The following is a 6,312-nucleotide window of genomic DNA, read 5'->3' as shown; positions in this document are numbered from 1 at the left end:
ATAATGTGGGAGGACGTCACTGACGCCCAGGAAAGAAACGCCCTGGTCAGTTCCGCCAATGGAAATCGTGTCTTTCGTTGGTTCTTCCATTTAGTTATTTCAAGTAAACCTGCAAGTCAGGACCAGGTAACTTAAAAAGCACAATATCTTTTTAAATACATTGGAATAAAATGTAAATACATTTTTTTTAAATTCTGTACAACTACAAGGTTCTCTCAGGGAAGAATACAAGGTTATCTTGGTAATGTTCAATAAACATTTCTGAGAGAACCTTTGAAAAAGAAGCCATGTTCTCCTGTTTCATCTTATACTATTTTACATTAATGTTAGTGCACCAATCCCAATTCTGGGACCTTTAATAGATTTTTGGGGGCTCAGCCGGGATCTGCGCTACACATCAGCACTGCCAGACATTACAATTTTTCGAGTGTAAGGTAAATACAACTTCTGTGGCGCTGGAAACGCTGGCACCTTTCTTGATCTTGAGATGCCTGCAAAAAATTCAAAAAAATTGGAATGGTGAAATTTGGTGAAGTTTTCTTTTGTTTCTATCATTTGTGAGCTGGCCAGATTACTGCCTGGGAAATTCTCCCCACTGGAAGCCTGATGTAGGGGGACCGGCTGAAACTATCAAATAGCGCACCTCTAACTTTGTACAGTACTAAAGCATTTGGTAAAATCAGTCACACTACAAAATGCTACCAAATAAATCACAATTCATTCATAATACTGTGAATATTTAGTTTCACAGACATATTGTTGCATTTTGTTTCTGGTTTGTGCGAAATCGTTAAGAATAATATAAAACCAGTCTGCACACCACCAAGGTGAATTGGTTTAGTATTGACTCTTGGTTGACAGTGCTGGGGGATGGGTAATGTATTGATGCTGGATTGCCAAATCAACAAAAATGGATAAGAAAAGGTCTAAGCCAACAAGCGCCCTGTTTAGGAAAAAAGAGGAAAGAGGAGAAACACGCAAAAGAAAAAGGTATGCCGCTATGTCATCTTTTTATGAGTATGATATTATGCATGTAAGGAAATTGGCAAGTGTAACACTAATGTTTGTTAGTCTACGTTGGGTGCTACACTATTACACATAGTTGTGCTGAGAATCAGCTGCAACTTTTTTTAGTAGGCAAGTTTCCAGACCTCTAAGGAGGCCAGACAAGATTGGAGGTGTGGCCTCGCGAGACTTTTTTTTTTTTTTTAATTGAAAATATCAAAATTCACAAACAAACATGGCTGCATAAATTCGGTTCTTCAGAATAGGATACAGAGAAGATATAGCCATAGGGAACAGCTCTTAATACAAACAGTAAATATATAGTTGTCTTAGTAACAAAAATAGAGATGGTTCATAAAAGGCAAGTGAGACAGAAATATAAAAAAATATATAATTATATATATATATATATATATATATATATATATATATATATATAAAAAATAATAATTGGTCTCGCGAGACTAGGAGCACTGTGACTCCGGCGCTTAATACTCATCATCACCTAGACCACACCCATAATTAATGAAAAACAGCTGATTAGCCCATTTAAACCGCAGCCGGCTCCAAACTTGAGCCTACTCATAGACTGATTGCGCATCAGGTGGCTGTGCATGGTTAGCATTTATCCACCAGAATCATAAGCTCAAAAACCCCATGAACAAAAAAACTGGAAGATTGTCATTGCTTTAGTATAGTTCACCTTTTTACAAAAACCTTAATTATTGGATTATTTTTCTATTCACTTACATAATACTTGTGTACATTTTAGTACATATAGATTTTTTTCAATGCCAACTAAGCATTACTTAACTTGTATTAGATCAAAACATCTTGAGTATCAAAATAGCAATCGTTTTTTTGGAGCACTCATTGTCCCCATACAAAACACATTAGATGGTGGTCTGCAAAGTTATTTTCACATGAACAGATTTAGCAAAAGTTAGGATTCTGCTCCAACTCTTCCTCTTAATCTGACATATGACATCTCTGACAGTTGGAAAAGACCTTGGAAACAGCGATATGTTTGAATTTACAACTTGTTTGCTAGCATGATAAATGTACTTTTAGTTTATAGTTGACACAGCTTGTTTTCTAACAGCCAATCATTGTTGCTCAAAGAATAAAAAGTATGTAAATACATCTAACTTACTAGGACAGGGGTGTCCACACAGTTCCATGGAGGGCCGAGTGTCTGCAGGTTTTTGGTTTTTCTATAAGTTGGTTCCCAGTTCACACCTAAACAACCAGGGGGGGTAGAAACTAACCAACTAGTAACCTAATTAGTCAATCAAGTACAAGGTGAGAGTGAAAACCTGCAGACACACGGCCCACCATGGAACTGTTTGGACACCCCTGATCTAAGACATACTAGTTATTTATAATTTGATAAAAAAACATTTCCACCTTTTCACTCTGTTATGAATACAGCATTAGGCCTGTTTGGTGTAAACACCTTTCTCATTGTGGAAGTCGATCCTCTCCTGTTTGAATTGTAATCCGATAAGTAGTTGAAACGTTGAGGAGACATCAATCCATTTGTAGTTGAATTGCCTTTCCCTGCTAAATAGCCATCTTTCATTATCAATAATCATGTGTATCCTTGCACTTGAAAGAGCCTGCCATTCCCCTTTTAAATCAATGTTTTATCTCGAAAAATGACTTGCATGTCTAATTTTTGCATGTCTGTATTTTTGCACTTTACACAATAATTCTGGGATCCACCCTGTAAGAGTTATTCACACATCAAAGTGAAGACGGACCTTCTCATTTGATTTGAAGATTTTTCCATGGTCACTCTCCTTGCTGCCCCTTGATTATCTTTGACCTTTTGCAATTTCTGAATATAGTATGTAGCGTACACTGACATATTTGTTTTACTTTTTATATTTGCTGTATTTGAGTTTTATACTTTTTATATTTGCTGTATTTGAGTTTTATACTTTTTATATTTGCTGTATTTGAGTTTTATACTTTTTATATTTGCTGTATTTGAGTTTTATACAGCCCGGCAGTGAATAGCAAGGAGTGAAGTAGCAGGCGCTGTCGCTCTCTGTGAATTAGAGAAGTATGCACTTTGACATACTGTCCAACACTAAGTCAAGGAGGTTTAAATGCAAACACATTCTGAAAACGTGCCATTTCTCCCCTTTAAGGTTAATTCCTCGAGGTCATAATACAGTGTCATAGCGAGATTGCATTATTTTCTCTTAATAACCAAGGCTCAATCCATTGACAATGTGTTTCAAAGGTGAATGCACCTCTGTCTGTATTCTTTGGACATCAGTAATACTATGAGGATGATAACATACAAGGAGGTTTACAGCAAACCAAATCAGAATATGGGCACAGTTCCAAAACAGGCTTCAGAGAAAATAATAATTATTCTATCAGCAGGGCGATGCAAGGGAAACAGCTGGTCTGATTCCCAAATTGCACTCTATTCCCTATAAGTTGTTGTTTGACTTTTGAATGGTAGAGATGTTTGGAGCCGTGACTCAGTGGTTACAGAGCACATAACCACTTGTGCCCTAAAGGTTTTGTATGCCAATATACATGGCAGTCATTTAGTTGCAGTGGCAGCTGCAACCTATCAAAATTAATAGCGGTATTTTCTTAAAAAAGAAAACAGAACATAATTTACTTGTTCTAATTTACTTGTGCCACTAGGCACTATTACATACATATGTTTTTATTACCCATATGTACAGGATACACATGGGGCCGCAACATTCCTGCCAGACAATCATGGAAGAAACTATAAAAAATTATAAAAAGAAGTTATCAAGAAATTATAATAATATAAACAAAAGGTATTGCCTTGTAAAGAAGAATGCATGAGCAGAGAAAAAAAACACATACCTATTGTAAAATATGGTGGTGGATCTTTAATGTCATGGGCTAATTTGCTTGCACTAGTCCTGGAGCCTTTTAACCTCAACAGCATCATTAACTATGTCATTTTAGCCCAGAAATAGGCTGCTTCAGCCAGGAGGCTGAAATGTCTGCAAGTGAATCATATTGGATGTCAATGAACACAAGCCCACAGAGACTGAGATGGCCAATGTAAAACACAGATTTTGTGGTTCCACAAGCATTGCTGTTTGTTTGGGATCGTTTGTCTTGTTGAAAGGTCCATCCATGGCCAAATCTTAATCTCCTGGCAGAGGCAATCAGGTTTTGAGCTAAAATATCCTGGTACCTACTGAAATTCATTATGTCTTCAAACTTAACAACAGCACCTGGACCACTTGTAGCAAAATAGCCTCAAAGCATCAATGATCCACCACCATATTTTACTGTCAGATGCTTTTTTTGTATTCAGTCCGCTTTTGTCGTCCAACATGCCGATGGTGAGTATATCAAGCATGTTTATTTATATTGCACAATTCATACATAGAAGCAATTCAATGTGCTTTACAAAGGAAAATAAAAAATATATAAAAATACACCAGCATAAAAACAAATACTCAAATGAAAACATCAAAACAACATCATAATAATAAAACATAGAATAAGAAAATAAAAATAGAATAAAAACGGGATAAAAACATAGGAAGCTATAAAATCTGTAAGGCTAAACAGTACGGTTAAGTTAAAGTGCTCAGTCATAGGTGTGTGAAAAGAGAATTTAAAAATGTATACGTTTGGGGCACGTCTAAGATCTTCTGGTAGTTTGTTCCAGTTGTGTGCAACATAACTGCTAAACGCAGCTTGACCATGTTTAGTTTGGACTCTGGGCTCCATTAGCTGACCTGTGTTCATGGATCTAACCTACAATTTCAAATGCCTGGCAAAGTTCAGATGTTGCAATTTGTGGGTGGGTTCATTGAAGACTCTTGCAACCCATCCAAAGAGCATGTTAACATAGAGGTGACATCTAACAGTTGATTTTCATACTTAATGACCCCAAGGTTCCACTAGTCTGTACCATTCGCAAACTGTGTTCCTTGGATTATTCTTTGCCTTCCTCACCATCTTCCACGGCATGTGTTGGGGCAAAATGTATGTGTCCACTTCTTTTCATACCTGTAACTATTCAAGTCTTCTGAAAACTTTTGATTATTGCCCTGAATGTGCTTAGTGGTATTTTCAACTGTTTATATATGTTTTATATCCTTTACCTGATCTGTGTAGGTCAATAACCATCTGTCTCCCTTTTGGTTTTACACATGGTGATGGATGACTAAGGGATTTTACATGCGTGCAACCATGTATACCCCATGGAAATGGGAGCAGGTGAAAGGCATTAATACTGTTCCTGGAGACGGAGACTAATTAAAAGGCATAGAACATAACAGATTTTCTTTTAGATTCAACTTTATTTTATTTACTATTATCATTGAATTTATTGTCAAGTACAAGTACATTACAATGACATGTAGATGCTACTTTGTTTGGTTTTATTTTAAATATTCTTTAGGGATGCCAATGTTGTGCTGAAAAAATCATATAAAATGATTGGTGTTTCAGAAGGTATTGTGTTGAAATGATAGTATACGGCTCTCCCTTATGTTTGAGCCCAGAATATGTCTCTCTGTTGTTTATTTTTTGCATTTGATTTTGTTCAATTTCATGAAAGGTGCCAATACTTCTTGCGTTGACTGTAGTTCACAGAAAAATTCTGTGAGGAGGAATGGTTTAACATCCCTTCAAAAGTTTTCTCCATAAAACAATAGAATAAGGCTGAGTCTGCACAGTTATCCTTGCAATGAGCATTTACAATATAGCTGAATAACTGTGTTGTTTAATTTATGTGACTTTTAATTTATGTGAGTGAAAATAATTGTGGAGCTGACTGTATATAATTATTTACACAGTCTGTCTGTTTCTATGAGTAAGTGTGTGGATGACTTGTTAGTCACTACGTAAACAATGAGTTACCTATTATGTAGCATTCTTGTGTCATAAATCCAAAATGTTTGGGATCAGTGATATTATTTCTTTATGCATATCTTTGTAGAGACTGGATTCAAATCAAACAAAGTTGCAGGTTTCTCTAATAAAACAGTTTCTTCTTCGGAGAGCTTCATATCATATCTAACCTTTCAAAAAATTGGTATAAGTACTCTTTATGTGAATTCTGCTCCACAGAAAACATTTCTATATTTTTAAGCATGTTCTTGTATAATGGGAATGCTGAGGGCTTTTTGAATTCTGGGAAAAAGTTGACGAATGACACTATGTGACGCTCCTTTGTTAAAATGTTGATTTAGTACTCATACAGAACACCAACAGAGAACAACAGCCTGCCAGGAACTACAGTCTCTAAGATTTTGGTTTAAATGTTTAAGAATTTATCAATTC

This window comes from Esox lucius, chromosome 17 (assembly GCF_011004845.1).
Source record: "Esox lucius isolate fEsoLuc1 chromosome 17, fEsoLuc1.pri, whole genome shotgun sequence".
NCBI lineage: Eukaryota > Metazoa > Chordata > Actinopteri > Esociformes > Esocidae > Esox > Esox lucius.
Note: the sequence above shows the minus strand (reverse complement) of the source record.